Consider the following 15839-nt stretch of genomic DNA (forward strand, 5'->3'; position numbering starts at 1 on the left):
TTGTTCACGGTTATATTCCCGGTGGCCACCTTGGAGCTGGGCAGAGGGTAGACAGACAGACAGGCGTAGTGGCCAGGGAAGCAGTCACCTTGGCTGTGCTAAGGCAACTGCCAGGTTTCCCAGGGCAGGTGAGGGTAGGGTCGGACAAGAAGCAGGTTGGACAGCTGGGCCAGAAAGGGCGAGAAGCCGAAGGCAGACAGTAGAGGCAAATGTCTCTCACTTGCGCTGGGCCTCAGGGGGCAGCCCAGACTCTCAGGCTGGGTCTGAACGAGGCTGGTGCTTCTGCCTCATTCTTGAGCCTCTGCAGCCCAAAGTCAACCAGAACTCTGCGTGTTTGGTATTCTGTGTGGTGACTACTGAGGAAGGTTGACAGGTCTGACAGTGCCCCATGCCACCAGGAGAGCTCTCAGCCAGCACTGCCTGCCCCAACGGAGGCACAGAGGAGACAGGCACCTCCAGGAGACCTGGGAGGGCTGCAAGCAGAGCCTTGGCCTGTGGCTCACCAAGTCTCCCCCAGCCCTCACCTCTACCCAGTGCAATGGAGGCCAGCCCATGCAACCCCCTCCCCCAAACACACACCAGGAACATCCTCCCTGTACCAACACCCCACCCACACAGACCAGAGCTGTCTCTTTAAGAGATTCCCTGTGACTGTAGGAAGCTAAGATGTTGCCTTGCTAGAGGCATCTGCATTTTCAAAGACAGGACTGGCGAGGGTAACGAGGGTAACGCTGGCCCAGAGGAGTGAGCTTCCCTGTAGAAAGAGGGGCGCTGAAAGTCCCACAGTAGGCAAACATTTCCCCTTCCCCTCAAATGGATGGTCCCTTCATGCATGTATAAAGCAAGATGTAATCCAGGGGCTGACTCAAGGTCTCCTTGTGACCGAGTCATAGAGCGAGACGGAACTACGAACTAAGTCTTTCTACAGCAGCCCGCTGAGCGGCCAGGCTGCAGGCAGCACAGAGATATGCAGAAGCAAGTAAGCCCCAGTCACTGTGGAAGGTTCTCACCTCCTGTACCGGGGCGCCTCCCCCACCCCCACCCTGCGCTGCAGGTTGGGAGACCTGCCTGCCACTCTGTCTACTGTGTGTGCTCCATTCCCAGCTCCGCTCTGTGCCCTCTTCTTCCTCGGCTCCCTGTCCATGGCATCTGGTGGTGCTGATGTTGCCATCAGGTTGATTAGCTGGTTCCCAAAGAGCCACACAGGACCATTAGGACCCTCGAGCTTCTCTTCTCGGTGGCAGCTCTACTGCATTCCCGTGCTCCGGACACTCACCACCACGCCAGGCCCCCATAGCTGGAGCCAGGCTTTGGGGCGAGAGTAAACCCACCCAGCTCCTCCACCTGTGCGATGCTGCAGTTAATAAACTCTGTTCGCATTGCAGGGCTGTGAGCCCTCTTACCTTGAACGTGAACTCGCAGGCGGATTAAAGTGAAATAAAACTTACCATTTGAGTTACATTCTCAGATGATTGGAAACATGCATTACCTCCCCATGACCGGGCTGTGAGAAGGGAAGTTATTATCTTTCTTCAGAGTTTGTAAACTCTTTATGGCTGAGGCAGCTTTAATCCTGCTGGAGAAAGAATGACCCGAGAATAAATTGCTCTCATTTACCTTTGTTTTCCAATCACATGCTCCAGTGGGAACAAAACATCCTAAGTGAGGGGATGTGGGAAGCAAGGTGATCCCAGACAGAAGAGTTTAATTATTTTTTTCTTCAGGCACATGAGTTGGAAGTGCTTTCCAGTGCCGTTTGGCATGGGCTCGCTCCACAGAAACGTGCCCTCCTGCGCGATGCCAGTCCCCCTCAGCTCTTAGTCCTCTCTGCCTCTCTTCCCCAGGGGACCATGGCCTCCACTTCCCCACGGCACCCACTTCTTTGGGGGCTCGGGGGGAATTGCAGCTACGATGCCCAGCTCCAGGCGTTTGGAACGGCCAGGAAGGAGTCTGAGAAAGGACAGATGTGAATGAAAATGAAATCACAGTCCTGGAAGGAGGAAGAGACCTTGGGGTTTGTGTTTCTGGAGGGGTTTTCTTTCCTCCTTTGTTATTTCTGTTCCCTAACCCAGAGCTTACACAGAGCAGATCCCAAGCAAAGCCACCAGGTCGCCCACTCTAACTGCTGGAAGGAGCCCAGCGGAGATGTCTGCCTGCTTTCCTTTAAAGGTGCAGAGGCAGGGGTAGGGGTGGGGAATCTTCAGAAGAAAGCGGTGACTGGGGCCTTTGGAGGGAGAGCTCAGTCAGGCAGCCCGCCCTGGGCTTTGCATAATTGCATCTCTGAGCCTGATAACATTCTTCCAGTCACCTGCAGTTTGCTGGGCTAAGAAAATGGACCCTATTTCGTCACCTTGCTTAGGGGGTGGGGGTAGTGTACGGCTGGGAGCATATCAGTCAGGAAAACAAAAATCACTCTAAGTATTTCAAAAATTTAATTCAGGGAAGTGGGTACACAGGTGATGGTGTCACTCAGAAGCCACACAGACAATGCAGTTCAGAGACCAGCCAGAACAGGAAGTTGTTATCCCTGCCCATTCCCACCCCTGGGGCTGCGGGGGCAATTGAGAGAGGTGGTGGCCCTCGGAGGCAAAGGCCGTCCAGGGGGAGCGGGTGCAGCTGCTGCCAGAGACTTTCCAAGGCACCTAGAGAGAGAGAGAAATACCCTGGTCTCTCCCCTTTCCCACGCCCCATAGGCTCCTATTGGCTGAACCAGCCAGAAGGCAGCTAACAGCCTAGGCCAGTGGTCGGCAAACTCATTAGTCAACAGAGCCAAATATCAACAGTACAACGATTGAAATTTCTTTTGAGAGCCAAATTTTTAAACTTAAACTATATAGGTAGGTACATTGTTATTAACTTAATTAGGGTACTCCTAAGGCTTAGGAAGAGCCACACTCAAGGGGCCAAAGAGCCGCATGTGGCTCGCGAGCTGCAGTTTGCCGACCACGGGCCTAGGCAATGCAGCCTGGAGGTGGGCTCCCCTGCTGTCCAGAGCAGAGGAGGGAGGGGAGAGTGATGGATCTGAGGGTGAACAGTCAAAGCCAGCATAGGGAGTAATCTCACTTCAGTGACTCTCAGCCGCCACCTGGGGCCCTGGGGTGGCCACCCAACATGGAGAGGGGGGCACAGCGTAGAGGACTCCACAGCCCCGAGGCCTCCCGAAGGCAATAGGCCAACACAGATTTTCCGTCCACCAAGGACATCCCAACCTATGTGACCTTCGGTGCCCCCCAAAAGGACAAGTGCCATGCAGTGAGGTACAGAGGAGAGCTGGTGCACGCTGGCCTAGCCCACACAACCCCACCCACTGGGACACCTGCTTTGAAAGACCCTCACCTCCCACCTCAGAGATGGATAGCTATATTCCCTCTGCTCTCAACTCACTGACTCAGGAACGGCCTTCGTCTCCTGAGCCCCTGCTCCTCATGTATTAAACGGGGACACTACTAGTACCCACCTCGCCTCTCGAAGAGCGAAACACACCTTGCAAGAAGGAACTCCGTGCATGCACCTTGAAAATGCTCAATAAACACCAGCCATTCACGTTAACCACCACCCATCCCCAAACGTTCCTCCCTCCAGGACGCTTCCCTGACTTTTTCCACGAAGGAGCCGCTCCCTCTTAGCTGCAAGCCAGTGTTGGGATACTCGGGGATTTCCAGCCAGTGATCCATGGGACAAAGGTTTCCCTCGGCTGGGAATTGATGTTCTTTTTTTATTATTGTTTTATTGCTTAAAGTATTACAAAGAGTATTATATATGTCTCCTTTTTTTCTCCCCTTGACCTTCCCCTAGCCTCCCATACCCCCCAGTGTCTTGTATCCATTGGTTATGCTTATATGCATGCATACAAGTCCTTAGGTTTATCTCTTACCCACCCACCCCCAACCCTCTCCAGCCTTCCCACTGTAGTTTGACAGTCTGTTCAATGTTGTTCTGCCGCTGTATCTATTTTTGCTCATCAGTTTATAATGGTCTTAATTATCCATAAATGAGTGAGATCATTTCTTTCATTGACTGGCTTATTTCACTTAGCATAATGCTCTCCAGTTCCGTCCATGCTGTTGCAAATGGTAAGAATTCCTTCTTTTTTACAGCAGCATAGTATTCCATCGTGTAGATGTACCACAGTTTTCTAATCCATTCATCTGATAATGAGCACTTAGGCTGTTTCCAGATCTTAGCTATGGTAAATTGTGCCGCTATGAGCATAGGGGTGCATATATCCTTTCTGATTGGTGTTTCTGGTTTCTTGGGATATATTCCTAGAAGTGGGATCACTGGGTCAAATGGGAGTTCCATTTTTAACTTTTTGAGGAAACTCCATACTGTCTTCCATAGTGGCTGCACCAGTCTGCATTCCCACCAGCAGTGCACAAGTGTTCCTTTTTCTCCACATCCTCTCCAGCACTTGTCCTTTGTTGATTTGTTGGTGATAGCCATTCTGACAGGTGTGAGATGGTACCTCATTGTTGTTTTGATTTGCATTTCTCTGATGATTAGTGAGGAATTGGTGTTCTTGCTGTGTGCTCTGCGCCCTGCTGGAACCTCCCACGAGCAGCCCCTGCAAGGAAGAAACTGTCGTGGACTTAGATGGAGCAGCCACCTCGCACCCAGTAGGTCCTCAGTAAGGGTGTGTTGACTGAAACACAAGACACTGAGTTAAGAGAAAGAATTGAGTGGTGTGATAGCAGACCTTTAGGAGGGAGGCTTTGGGAAGAAGCTCAAACCACAACAAAGCTCCTGGTTAAAAAGTTAAAATGCACTTTAAACAACTAATTGCTCAGGGTGAGAAGAGGCCAGAGTGAGTGGTTTACTCAGTGAATGGACTCACTATTTGCCCAGGACCGCGAGCCCAGAAGCCAAGGACAAATCCCAGAAGAACCATGCAGGGCCCACACTCCCGATTCACCATCCACAACAGGTTTTCCTGCTTCCAGATGTGTCCTGCCTCCATGATGCAGCATGACCACCCAGCCCTTCACCACTCACGAACCCACGCACGAGGTGCCGAGCTCCCAGACTTGGAGCTCTGCCCTGGGAGGCTGCATGCTTGGCATCCGAGGCTTCCACAACCAGCGCGGGGTCTCATTACTGAGGAACACATGGTCCCCTGGGGACACTCATTGGAAGCCAAGCAGGGAAGCTAATAACCAGGGGGTTCCATCTTTCAGTTTTACGCTCCTCTTCCCCTAGGCCTGCGGTTGCTATGCAGATTTCAAGTTGAAACATCAGGAAAGCCTCATGTGGTCTGACTTCTCCTTCCCCACCTTCTCACCCCCTCACCCCCAGCACATCAACATACACACACACACACACACACACACACACACACACGCCTGCCTCAAGGCTCTGTCAAGCACCCCAGGTAAAGTGTCGGTTAGAAAACCACAGGGTAATTATGAGCTGTGAGATTTGCTCCTCAGTTACAGAAAGAAAATAGCTCCACTTGAGATTCTCAGCACGCTTTACAAACCAGAGGGAATGTTTTGGCTCAGCTCAGGGGAAAAATAGAAGCCTGGGAGAGATCTCATTAGAGGGATGGTGGGGGGCATTTGGAGGAGGCCAGAGTGCTCTGAATAAAGAAACACCATACACCCTGGAAACAAGATCCTGGGAATGCTGGGGCAGCTCTGGCTGTAGTGTTTACGGATTTCCAATTTCGGTGGTGTAAATTCTCCCACCATGGTCAATTTCAAGGCACCAAGATGACGTCACTGAACTTGGAGTTGGAAAGAGATGCACAGTGATCACACCATTACAGAGCATTTCCACCACACAGATACGCATGTAAACATGGGAATGACCTCAAGAGCACAGATCTGATAAAATATAGGACGATAATGAGGAAGCCGTGAGTTTTGATTATTTATTAACTTTTTACCTTATATAATTTAACTGTAAGTTTATACAGTTTAGTTTTTAATAATGGATTGTTTAACAATCGGTTCTTACAAGACGGTGTGAGATAGCTCCAGCACACCACGGTATTGAGAAAGTCGCAGGCCCTTGTGCAAAATAACCGATGTGGAAATGAAGGTGGTGCCTGCACAGAAGCCCTGGAGAGGTCAGAGTAACCATTCTAAGAAGCACACAAATATTTGTACAATATTTTGCTATTTAGAAGTGAATGTGTTTATGTTTATAACATTAGAGATTCAAAATAACCTTCTGAGGATGTTAAACCATCCCACACTACAGATGAGGGAACCAAGGCCCAGAGAGGGAACACATGCCCCGATTCACGCAGCCTGTAAGTGGAGGACCCAGCATTTGATTTATGCCAGAGCCTTGCTCTTTTCCTCACCCCTTCTGTCCGTGCACACCTGGTGGGGAGCAGCCTACTGGCTCTGGCTAAACTTGGGTTGCAGAGCCCCACTGTCAATGCCTGTCTAGAGATGTTACCAGGTAACGGTTCGCAATTGGAGTGCTTGTGCTTGGTCCCTGGAATCAGTCCTATGACTTAAAACATGCAACAGGGGAAATAAGTAAAAGACCACACCCACCTTTTCCCTGGGACCTCTCTCTCAGAGCTCGGGGCCAGTGATAGGTCACCTGGCATTTGGGGACCACCTTCCTTCTCATAAAAAAGAAAAGCACAGCACTCTGGCCCCACCCCATCTCTCTGCCCTCTTGCACATGGGATGTTGGAATCTCTGATAAACTGGGAGCAGACAGGCTTTCAGCTCAATCTCTGAGCCCTAGCCAAACCCCAAGGCCTCCTGGACACCGAGAACAGAGCGGTCCCTGCCTGACCACCCAGGCTTTGTGTGAGCATTACCCAGAAGCCTCTTGGGGAGCCCCACATAGGCTACCTCCCCACAGCCTGGAGCAACTGGCATTGGATTCTAGACAGAAACAGAACCCCTGCCTGAGGCTTGGATCCCACAGCCCAAACTCACATGTGGCTAGAAACCAGTCCCTAGAAAATTCTCCAGTGCAAAGTGAGCCCCTCCTCCACCTCCCAGTGTCTCCCAGCTTGGTGACTACCCCTCTGGCTTATGGGTCGGAGACACCCCAATGCCCAGGTCACGTCCCCTCAATCCTGTGGCATTTCCAATTTTCTGGCATATAGGTTTGGTATGCTTGGCTCTTTTATACATCACGCTTTATGGTCTTCTGCAGTGTAATTTTGTTCCTGTCCTGCCATTCAATTTGAATTAAATATCAAACAGATGTGAGTCATTTTTTTTTGCTCTTTTTAAAGAAAAGGTTTAATATTAGGGAGCATGCCCTCCTATATGATCAGGAAAGCCATTCTGAGAAATAAGCCCTTTCAAATTAAAAAAGAATCACATTGGTTAACTTTAAGATGCTTTCAAGTGATACATTTCGAAGTGCTAAGGGAAGGTGTTTCCAGCAAGCTATAAAGCAGCCAGGAGAAAAGAGGAAAAGATATACGGCCCTAGGCTGATGGGGAAATTGGAGCTCAGAGAGGGGCACCCCCACCTGGGGAGGAAGCTCTAAACTTGGAGATGAGGTTCACAGATGATGGTTGGGGGAGCCATCTTCCCCGAAGGCCTGGGGGGACTGCTCTCTGCAGCCTGTGTGGTCAGGGTGGGAGGGGAATCATCAAGAGGAGCTCCATTCTGTCTCAAGAGCCAGCCTGACCTGCATCCCCATTCCTCGCCCTCACATACGTGCACGGCCTGGCACATCTCCCCCAGCCAGCGGTCCTAGGGGTGATCTCGGGTGTTTGGACATGCTGAATGCCCTAACCCCCTGGTTCCTGCTGCAGGCTCTTGGGTAGTGGGGTCATTTGCCTTTTGTGAGTCTTGGACACCTAAAAATGCAGAAAAGCGATGGCTCCTCTTTGGACACAGGAACATGCATACACTTGCATACAACCTCAGAAGCACATGTCCCTCCTTCCCCCCACAAGATAGCCATAGCATAGAGCATTTCATCACCCAGACAGCCCGGACAACTGAGGTCCTTCTCTCACACGCCCAGCACCGTGCGGGGCCTTTGCGTGGCTGGGGGAGCTGGTCAGCCTCCATACCCCTCTGGCTTCTTGGCAATACGCAGGCCTGGAGCTCAGCGTTATTGGACCTGCCGCCATTCATGGCGATGAGCCAGGGCTCCTCCAGTGCTGGCTCAGGCTAAAGTGTTTCCATGTGGTCCTTCGACTCACTGAACCTAAAAGGCAGCCCTCCAACTACAGCCGACTGACTACAAATGACATTTCCATGTGACAGGGAAAGAGTCCAGAATGCCTCTGATTCCAGCTGGTTCTGGACACTCTGGACCCTGAGATGAGGCTCTGTACACTCGAGCTTTGCCTCTAGAGATGATGTGCAAATGCCCAGAGACCCTGCTCCATGGGGAGCACGAGGCCCGGCTGATGAGAAACAGAACTAACACTTCCTAGAATTCCGCAGACAAAAGAGAAGGCTGAGTGGAGGGATTTAGAGCAACGAAAACACAAGACTTTGGAGTCAGACAGTTGAAGTCTGAATCCCAGCTCTACCACTTACCAGCTCGGTGACCTGGGGCGAGAGACCAACCTCTCCCAGCCTGGTTTCTCTATCTGTAAAGCAGGGATATTGCCTGTCTCTAGGGTGCTTGGGAGGATGAAATGTGATGATGCATGTGCAGTACTTAGCACAGATGACCTACAGCAAGGGCTCAATGTTTGGAAGTTCCCTACCTTTGCCCTTCCCTCCAGGATGACAAGCCCCCTATCTGATGTGCTGTGGGGCCGGGGGAGCTAGGAGTTGGGTAAGAGCCAGGCTTACCCTTGGAAGTAACCACACTGATAACCACATGAGGAACAGGAGATGCGGCAGGAGGGATGTGAGTTACTGCCTCACAATTCCTGTCAGGGGGGCGTGGGGAGAAATGCAACAGAAATATCTGCAAGTGGTTTTAGAAGAGGAATTGAAAGCCTGGTGGAGGGGGAGGTGCAGCAGAGAAAGGGTGAGGCCCTGTCCCTATTCTCCAGGGACTTAGGACTACATCTAGATTCTAGAGGGGCTCTGAGCTCAGAGCAGCAAGGGCCGGGCTGGTCAGAAGAGGGTTCTGGCAGGAGGAGGACGAAGCTGTGCCTTGAATGATGGGAAGTCTGTTGAGGGAGAGGCGCCCACCCTATATGCCTTGTTGCCTAAGGCAGGGGTCTGAGGACAAGTCAGCCTGCTCTCAGGAGTCTCAATTTAGACCCCCTCCACCTCCCAACCTACACAGCCACACCCAGCCGCCATCCAATCGTGCTTCGAGAAGAGCAAGAGGTCCTTTCTATAGTGCTGTTCAGGTGCTCAGCCTTGGAACTCCTAACAACAATGAAAACACCTTTCTCTCACTCTACAGCTAGACACCCCTCCTCAGGGGCTCGGTCCAGAGGGAGTGTGCTGGACAGAGGGAGGATGTGGGATCATGGGCTATGACCAGGGCTCAGCCCCATTTCCCCCCAGGATTCCCAGGATATCCTACAATACCCTGGAACCTCACTGGGTTGGCACCCTCACTCTGATGACCCTGCTTCTATGTCCCCCCAGGGGCAGGGTCCCGGTCACAGGTTTTTCTCCAGGCCCTCGGATCACATAAATCTTGTCTTAGACCAATGACACAGATTCTCTCTCATCCTAGTAAGAATCTCATAACTTTGACATATTCACATCTATATTATCAAATTTTCATTTTTAATTATGCATTTAAATATCAAGTGATTTAAAGAAATAATTACTTACATCTCCCTTCATCAGGATATGCATTTTCCCATAGTTGTGATTAGGGTGCATAGATTTTTCAGTTATTTCCTGGGCATTTTACATGGCTTTAAACTTGTCATGTTGATTTTATTAGTTATTCGCTGTGACATCAAGGACACACCTCAGTCTATAACTAATTGATGGGCATTTTCATTTGGTTACAATTTTTTTTGCTGTGTTTCAATTTATACCCTAAACTATTCATAAAATAATTTTTCTTTTGAGCAGTTCCCTTGGGGATGTTCCCAGGAGCTGGATGCCCAGTTGAGAGCTATGTGAAGATTCTCTGTGTGGGCCCATTGTTTTAGAGATGGTATCCCATTTTCCTGAGCCAACCCAGTAGTGTTCATTACTATGATTCCCATTTTACAGATGAGAAAATTGAGGTGGGTGGGGGTGGGGATGGACATTCGCCCAGAGCCCACCTGTATGGCTCCCTGTGCCATTTCTCAGCATGCCCCCTCCCTCTGGGTACATCATGGGTTTAACAGGAGCCCAGGGCAGTGAATAACAAATGGTAGCAATGCCCCAATGGCAGCACCGGGATATTATGGGATGAGGAAGCTGCTTCTTTAGCCTCTGAAACAAGCCCTGCAGATGGCCATCTCAGACCAAGCCTAAGGCTGCCCTCCATAACCTCTCTAGAGACCCTTTAAGCAGGAAGGGCATGCTTTTTGGATCTCTAAGCCCTTCAGAAGATGTGAAAATGGGGGCAGGTCAGCCACATGAAGTGCCAGCTACAACGTGTAAACACCACCTCAGGGCGCTGCTAATCTCCCAGGTCAGGCCCTGGCGCCACCAGCTGCCCACTGCAGGCACGGAGGCTGGGGTGGCCTCACCCAGTGGCCTGTATAATCTTGTGTCAGTGGCAGATGCTCATCGGGCTCCCGGGGCCAGGCAGGGGGCCATTTGTTGGTACCACTGTGTGTCCCGCCATAGCCTGAGTGCCCTGCCCAGCATTCTCTAGATGCAAAGCTGTGGCAGCTGCGGGGCCAGAGAGGCTCCGAGCTCACACAGGCATCCCTGGCCCCCAGTTGTGCCCCTGGGCGAGGTGCATGGGGCTAACCAGAAACACCTGTGTACATGGAATTTCCTGCCCCAGTTCAGCCTTCATTTCCTCCGCCAGTAAAAACCCAAGGCGTGTGAAGGTGAAAGAAACCAGCCAGTCAATCACCCAGACGACGGCCACCAGGGCCGCAGAGACAGGACTTTCTAAATTAAATTTTAATTCCCACCCGATGGCCGGGCCTGGACAGCCATGATTCAAAATGTGCAACCGGCCGCCGTGGCCAGGCAGATCCCGCCCCGGTTCTTGCAGGAATTAACCTCCCCACTGGGCCAGCGGACAGACGGTGGTGTCTGCCTTGGCCATCAGATTGTGGAATGAGACCCAAGAATAAAAGGGACCCCTTTCCCCTCAACCTCATTGTGCAGCTGCAAGGGCTGCCCAGCTGATTAGCTGCTCACTACCCCAGGCTGTTTGAATTATTAGGTGCTGGAGAGATCAGAGCCCACCGGTGACTCGGGGACATTTACCAAGACAACATCAAAGCCGGGGGCACCCGGGGTCCAAAGCGTAGAGAACGGTCAGAGCCCCGGGGTCTGCGCTCTGTCCTGGCCCAGCACGTCTAGGTGAGGAGAGAGTCGTAAAAGTGCCTCCGTTTTTTCCAGAATATTTTCCCAGAGATTCCTGCCGGTTAGAGGAGGTGGGACCTACAGCAAAAAGAAGAAAAATACTGAATTGTCCCTTTTCTGGTCAAACCAACTAAGGCATTGTCTGAGATAATGACTTGCTTGACCACACAGCTGGCTGAGTCCATCACTGGAAACTCAGTCATGACCCCCAGCTCCCCATCCCCCATCTCAGCCAGCGATGGGAGGGGCAGGGAGGTGGCCTTGAGAGGCGAAACTGGGGTCACAGAGATCAGGGCTTAAAGCCCAGCTTGTGCCCTTTTGCAAATTAACTTCTCTCAGTCTCAGTCTCATGGTGCCTAAAATGGGAGCCCCTGGAAGCCCCTCCTTTATAAGGTTGTTATGAAGAATAAACAAGGACATTATATTAAGGAATGTGACAACCAGACCAGATGAGGCAACCTTTGCGGGGGAAACTTCTGTTTCTCTGCCAGGGGCATGTCAGCAACCGTCACCATGGGAACATCCTCCCTTTTAGAGGGTCAAGAGGTGAAGACCTTGGCTTCAGGAGGACCTGACCCCACCCTGGACACAGCCCCACTTCCTGGTCAGCCTTGTGCAAGATGCACACATCCCCCCCTCCTCCTGTCTATTGGTCTCCTCAGCAAGGGGCTCAACCACAAATACCCATCATGGGTGAGCCAGGGGTTGGTGGGATCAGTGCAGATCCTTCCTCATCCTGGAGAGGCAACTGGGAGAGGCCAGGCAACCTGGCTGGAGGCCAGGACCAGCCCCCCAGCAGGACTGGAGCGCACTCATTGGGAAATGGAAAGCATCCCGGTTTTTGATAGCTGCCATCTGCCATCTTTTAAAAATAGCTTTATGATTTTAAAAGTAATATATGCTCATTATGATATACTACAACTCCACACCATAACATAGATGAATCTCACCGACAACGCTGAGCAAAAGAAGCCAGACACAAAAGAGTTCACGTGGCATGATTCCATTTATATAAAGTTTTTAAATGGAATCTCTGGAAATGGATCATCCTTGGAGGGAGGGGGTGACTGTAAGTGGACACAAGGGGAACTTCTAGGAGGTCTGGTAATGTCCTGTTTCTTTTTTTAAAATATATTTTTATTGATTTCAGAGAGGAAGAGAGAGGGAGAGAGAGATATATAGAAACATCAATGATGGGAGAATCATTGATCGGCTGCCTCCCGCATGCTCCCTACTGGGGATCGAGCCAGCAACCAAGGCAAGTGCCCTTGACCAGAATCAAACCCGGGACCCTTCAGTTCACAGGCCAACGCTCTATCCACTGAACCAAACCAGCTAGGGCTGATGTCCTGTTTCTTGATCTGCATGTGGTTACACAGGTATGCCCACTTAGTGAAAATCCACTGAGCTGTACACTTAAAACGTGTACTTTTCTGCGTGTATATTATATTAATAAATAAATTTTCTTAAAGTAAATTTTTGAATCCACAGCAACACTGTATGTAAAAACAAATAAAATTTGTGCACACATCCTTAATAATTCTAGAAAACTGTCCCATGACTTCAATCTGCCCCCATATGGAAATAATGCTTTAACAACTAGTGCTTCACAACCAGAGTTGGTTTTGCTCCCCCCTCGGGGCATTTTGCAATATCTGGAGACATTTTTGGTTGTCATAGTTTGGGGGAGTGGTGACTACTAGCATCTAGTGGATAGAGGCCAGGGTGCTAAACATTCCACAATGCCTGGACAGACTCCACAACAAAGAATTATCCTACCCCAATTTCAAAGGTGTTGAGTCTAAGAATCTATATATATAAAACCCTAATATGCAAGTAGACCAAACAGTGGAACAACTGAACAACCGGTCGCTATGACATGCACTGACCACCAGGGAGAGCGTGTGGAACATGGTGGGCGTCAGCAGCAGGTGGCAGAGCACGGAACATGGTGGCGTCGGTCGTGGCGGGATGGTGGAGCAGGTAAGTGGGAGCGCCAGCCCAAGGCGGGGCGCTGGTCGCTGTCATCATGGTGAGCCTCTAGTGGTTACTTTGGTCCTGCCTGGCGCTCGTACCTGCTGCCGGCACCAGCCCCGTTCACACCCACAGCCAGCACCCAGCGCTGGTCCCGATCGCTTGGCACTGTCAGTGGGTGCGAGCGGCAGCTGCTGGCCCCAATTGTCCCTGAGGGCTTCTCCACCTACCCCTGCTCTTGAGGGGTGATTGGGGCAGCAGCCACCGCTCACACCCACTGCTGGCACCAGCCCCAATGGCTCCTCGAAGTGAGTGGCTGCGAATTGGGCCAGCACCATCAGTGTGTGGGAGCAGTGGCAGCGGGAACGGGGTTGCTGGCAGACAGGGGACCCGGGGCCTCAGCAGGAGGGGCCAGGCAGGGGCATGGAGGGTGGGCCGAGACCCGCCCCTGCGCCCACTGCAGCCTTGCGGCCCACAGTTCATTTCAAGGTGCACAAATTCGTGCACTGGGCCCCTAGTCCATATATAATCATATCCTTATTGTTATACATGCAAGCTACTCTCAGCTTTTCCTATTATTAATAAGGCAACAACAAACCTCCTAGATAAAGCATTCTGTGAATCTTCAATTCTCTCCTTAGCATCGGTTTCTGCAGGCAAGTTCAATGTTAAGGCCACTTTAAAGCTTTTTATAGACAGCTAGACTATCTTCCAAAAAGTGGTCTCTGTTTACCCTCCACCCCCAGTCCTTCCCCCTCCTTCTCCAGTGATGGGCTCTGGCCCTTCAGCCTTTTAGAGGCTCAAGAACCTCCCATCTCTGAAGACACTCTTTTTTACCTGGACTCTCTCTGTCTCTTGCTTTCTCAGTGGAGCTTCCTGAAGAGCTGTGCATCCCTCTCCCCCCACCTGCCATTGCCCTGGGCACAGCAGGACTCCCACCACTCCACTGACACAGCCTCAGAGCTGCTACAGAGCGCCCTACAAAACTTCAAGGTTGTTGGTCACTGCTCGACCTGCCCTCAGCCACATCTGCCACAGGCAAGCTCCCATCTCTCAGAAGGCTGCCAAGGACCTCTGTGTCCCCCCCCCCCCCCCCCCGCCCTCAGGGATTGCCACCTCAGGGTCAGACCCCACCCTTTTCTCACCCAGGAAGGCAGATATGATTTGAGCCCAGCATGCTTTCCTGAATTCCAGACCTGCGTTTCCAACTAAAACAATGCAACTTGGCCTATCTCCCAAGCCAGGAGATGAGCCTTCCTAAGTTCACCTTCTCTGGGTGCTCTTCCTAAAACAAAAATCACAAATGCAGTATGTAGACTTGATTTGAATCCTGATTCATACACATCAATCTTGAAACAAATGCATTTGGGGGATGACCAGGGAAATTTGAATATGAACTTGGTGATAGACGCTAAGAAATTACTGTTAATTATGTGAGGTGTGGTAATTAATGGTAGTATAGTTGTGTAAAAAAAAAAAAGAATCCTTGTTTGTAAAGCATGTAGCCTGAAGTTTCTAGAGGGGAATGGTTAGGATATCTAGATTTGCCTTAAAATATTTTAGATAGAAAGAAATACATTAAGCAAACTTGAAAAAACATTAATAATTATTTAATTTAATCTTGGATTCATAGAGGTTCACTTTGTTTTTTTAACCCTCACCTGGGGATATCTTTCCCCATTGATTTTTAGAGAGAGTGGGAGGGAGGGAGGAGTGGGGAGAGAGAGAGAAAGAGAGACACATCGGTTGGTTGTCTCCTGAACTTGCCCTGATAGGGCAACACTTATTCTTTTTCCATGTTTTTTATTATAACCACCCTAATAGATGTGAAGTGGAGTCCATTGTGGTTTCTTCAGCTAATTCTCATGCACATTAACGCTGGAGAACTCTGCAGGGTGTGAAGGAGAAAGAACATTCAACAGAGAGAGACGGGGACTCAGAGTAAAGGAAAGAGGTTTGTTTTTTTTGTTTTTGGTTATTTTTCAAAAAGTAAATCTCCTCCTCCTCCTCCTCCTCCTCCTCCTCCTCCTCCTCCTCCTCCTCCTCCTCCTCCGCCTCCTCCTCCTCCTCTCAAGCACTGGTTCTTAGTGCTGAGTTCAGTAGTCCATCATGAGGACCTTATAGTTCTGGAGTGAATTTGAAGAGTTTGGGAGTAGCAGGGCTGGGCTGAGATCTGAGAAGACGGGGCAGATGAGTGTGACTGAGGTGGGGGCCGAGGCCCAGGCTTGGTGATAATGATGCTGTGGAAGCCTACAGTCTGGAGCTCCACTCTCATGAAGCTTTTGCCAATGGAAGGATTAAGTCCAAACTTCTCTCCAGGGTCTAATGATTTTAACGAGCTGGCTTCACAGGATAACTTTGCCTTTCAGGAAGAGCTATAATGAGAATGCACAGTGGGAAAAGTTCCATCCAACTTTTTAATAAAAAAAAAAAAACCACAAAAGCCTGTGAGTCAGGGGTGGAGAGAGTAACTTCTCTGCCTTCCCACCAGTAGTGTCTGTGGAACAGCACCCAGTGGGCCAG

Source organism: Myotis lucifugus, unplaced genomic scaffold (assembly GCF_000147115.1).
Source record: "Myotis lucifugus unplaced genomic scaffold, Myoluc2.0 scaffold_28, whole genome shotgun sequence".
NCBI classification, from domain to species: Eukaryota; Metazoa; Chordata; class Mammalia; order Chiroptera; family Vespertilionidae; genus Myotis; species Myotis lucifugus.